Source organism: Myotis davidii, unplaced genomic scaffold, assembly GCF_000327345.1.
Source record: "Myotis davidii unplaced genomic scaffold, ASM32734v1 scaffold2330, whole genome shotgun sequence".
NCBI classification, from domain to species: domain Eukaryota; kingdom Metazoa; phylum Chordata; class Mammalia; order Chiroptera; family Vespertilionidae; genus Myotis; species Myotis davidii.
In genome coordinates, this window is record NW_006281908.1 from 206,479 (window position 1) to 210,420 (window position 3,942).

Genomic DNA, 3,942 nt, shown 5'->3' on the forward strand with positions numbered 1-3,942 from the left:
GATGAGAGAGAATCATTGATCAGCTGCCTCTTGCAAGCTCTATACTGGAGCCTACAACCTGGGCATGTGCCCTGACTGGGAAACCAACTATAACCTCCTGGTTCATAGTAGATGCTCAACCCCTGAGCCATGTTGGTTGGACTAAAGATTCCTATTTTATAGCAGAAAAATTTAAGAATAAACTTCTGTTTAGTGACCTAAATTCTGCAATCAATCATTATTAACTGAGATTTTAAGGAGTCACTCTCTTCTTAAAAATTTCCTTCTCAAAAGCCAAGGTTCATGAAGAACTATAGGGATCTTCTGCCCCAGTCCTCTCCACACACAAATCACACTTCCAGATACAGTAATTTTCAGCTCTTTAAATTGATTCTTCGAATTTTGCCTCTTTATTTCTAAATTGTATATTTAAACTTCTATTTCTTATCTTAAAAAATCAGAGGTAGCATTTTTAACATTCTGTTATGGATGATGAGGACTGGCTTTTATCATAGCCCTTTGTATGAACTTTTCCAGCAATTTACCTATCTTCCAGGTTTCAACTAAATTTTCACTTCTTCAGCTAATCTTCTCTAGTCACCCATCTAAATTAGATACCTTCCATCACATTTAAGGAGAGCACCCTGTGTTTCTTTCATACCACTATAATTATTACATGTCTTGATGGCTTGTTCATTTGTTGTGGCAGTCTCCAGGTTAATCTCAAATTAAGTTTCTTCTATTCCTCACTATTAGATTTTGATTTTATTCAGAATAGTAACCAACCAATCAACAAAACAAAAAACAAAAAAAAACCCTTCAGTTTTTAATATTCCTTTGCCATGTGATAAACTTCTAATGAGATATAGGCAGAATTCTTGGGAGGATATGTATTTCTGAATAAAAGGAATTTTCTGCCCGGCATAGATATAAATCTGGAGATGCAGCCACCATTTTTACATCCCTGACAGTATACATAAAAAGGGTGGTGATGGAGAAAAGGTAGAAAGAGACTGAGTCCTTGAAGGCATCATTGTGCTGCCTTACCTACCTTGGACTCTCTCAAAATAATGCATCTCCAACAAAGTATATTGGTGTTTTCATTCATCTCATTTGATATGAAGCTCTGTGAGGCCAGGAGCACTAGGAAACTTGTTTATCCTTGTAGCATAGCATCAAGTCTTCTTAACCTCCGCATTATTGACATTTGGGTTGGATAATTTTTTGATGAGAGGTGGGCTGTGTGGTCCATTGTAAGATCTTCCAGCAGCACCCCTGGCCTCTGCCCAGTAGATGCCAGTAGCAGCCCCACCTGCAAGATTCTCCTGGGGGTAAATTGTCCTCCAGTTGAAGATCATTGCCTTAGACCAGTGGTCGGCAAACTCATTAGTCAACAGAGCCAAATATCAACAGTACAACGATTGAAATTTCTTTTGAGAGCCAAATTTTTTAAACTTAAACTATATAGGTAGGTACATTGTTATTAACTTAATTAGGGTACTCCTAAGCTGGCCTTTGCTAAAAACGTCCTCAATCTGATTGAGGTACGTTCGCTGAGGTTGACCCCTTCCAACTCTCCCATCCACACTCGTCTTGTATACTTGTTTCAGATAGACGAGATGGATGGGAGAGTTGGAAGGGGCCGACCTCAGAGAAAGTACCTCAAAACAGTGTACCTCCCCCGCGCTGCCTATCCCATGGCCCACCTGCACCACGTCTCCCATCGCCCGACTGACCGACACCCCCCCACTTCTTCTAACGCCACTTCTTCAAAATAGACTCATCCAGGCCAAGAACCAACTTCTGCGCATGGGCCACGAAGTTTCAGTCGCACTGTACGTGCGCGCCCGAACATGGAATTTTGTGGAAGAGCCACACTCAAGGGGCCAAAGAGCCGCATGTGGCTCGCGAGCCGCGGTTTGCCCACCACTGCCTTAGATGATGGGGCTCAATGCTCAGGATACAGGGGTAAATAGATGTTGACTATATTAACAAAATGATTAATTAGTTGGATGTGAGGACTGAAAGGGATGGTAGAAGTCAAAGGTGACTTTCAAGTTTCTTTCTTGGGCTAGTAATTGTAACATTGCATCATTTAAAAGATGAAGAGGCACATTCCAATTTATCAGTGTTCCCCTTAAACTGTGGCCATGTTCCACCTGTGACTCAAACTCTACAAATTTTTGTTTCTGTATTAATGAAACACATTATATTAGTTCCTGCATAGTTCCCCCCACCCCCCCTTATTCAATTGCTTAGCATTTTCTCTCACTGTAGGGAGCGGCTATAGGGTTAAGCCTCGAAGGGACCTGTTGGCAAAGCCACAAACAGGTGGCTAAGTCCCAGCTTAGAGGGCACAGCCCTCTTTAGCATAATTAGGCTTGACCTTGCTCCCTTGATCTTATCTGGGTAGCTAATGGGCTGTGGGAGATGCAGCAAGTGCTGGCAAAACAAGTGAAACTCACAAGAACATTGTAACTATGATGACCACTACCTTGTTTACCTCTGGCTATAAAATTAAGCCTCAGCTTGCTGTCTGGATCTCTCTCTGAGGCCTCAGCCAGGCACAGGAAGATCCACCTAGACCAGTGATGGCGAACCTTTTGAGCTCGGCGTGTCAGCACTTTGAAAAACCCTAACATAATTTTGGTGCCGTGTCACCTATAGAAATTTTTTGATATTTGCAACCATAGTAAAACAAAGACTTATATTTTTGATATTTACTTTATATATTTAAATGCCATTTAACAAAGAAAAATCAACCAAAAACATGAGTTCGCCTATCACCTCTGACACGCGTGTCATAGGTTCGCCATCACTGACCTAGACCCAGCTTATTCTCTGTCTGTCTTTTCTACATCCTTTGCCGCCCCTCTTCAGGCTCACTGAACCCTTGGCTGTGCTGGCACAGCACACCTCATAATTGGTGTCATTGCACTATTGGCTTATATTGAATTTGAAATCCACTAAAATCTCCTGGTTGTTTTGTAAAGAATCCTGTTAATTCTTGTTTTCTTTTTCCCTTTAATTTTGCAGTTGTGATTTGGAAGGGGCCAGTTTCTGACATTTTTTTCTTTTAAACTTAATCTATTTCATATCAGGCTCTGTTGATATACATATATTTATATTTATTTATTTCTGTTTCACATTAGCTCTCTCTGTCAACTGGATGTCCCATTGGTTGGTTGGTTAATAAAAATTTTGACTAGTAAATGGCAAAGAACAAAATACTTGATATTATTGGATATTCAAGGAGTTATCTCTGAAACAATATATTATAACCAAATATTGGAACCCTTATTTTAATAACCCAAAGCTCCTTTTTCCCTGCATTAAATTTTAAACATCACGTGGAAATGTAAATGAGCACTATCTTGGAAATATGCTTCTAGGAATGAAGACAGACTAACTTCAGAGGACAGTACAGGCAGGTGCAGTCAGGCATTTTTACTCACTCTGTTTAGACTAGTAAGCTTAGCACAATTGGTGGTATTGGCATGCACTGGGTGCTTATGCAATAGGAAAGAATGTGTTTAAGTGGTGTGGACTGTGCTTTCCAATGAGCACTTAATATTAATTGTATTTACTATCCTATCTAATAAAAGATAAAAGGGTAATTAACTGTACCTCCGCTATGCTTCCCATTGGCTAATCAGGGCGATATGCAAGTTAACTGCTTACAAAGATGGTGGCTGGCAGCCACACAGCTGAAGCGTCCAGGAGGCTTGCTTGCTCCAGTGATGGAGGAAGCCAAGGTTCTGCACCTGTCACGGCCCAGCTCTGAGCCCGAAAGCAACAATGTTTCAATTATAGAAGCTAAACAAACCCCAGATACCTGCTTTCAGCTGGCTGTGGCCTCAGAGCTGGGAGCACCAGTGACAGCAACAATGCTTCAATTATAGAAGGTAAATAAATCCCAGAATAAAAAAGAAAAAAAGAAAAAAAGGAGAGGCTGGGAGCTTC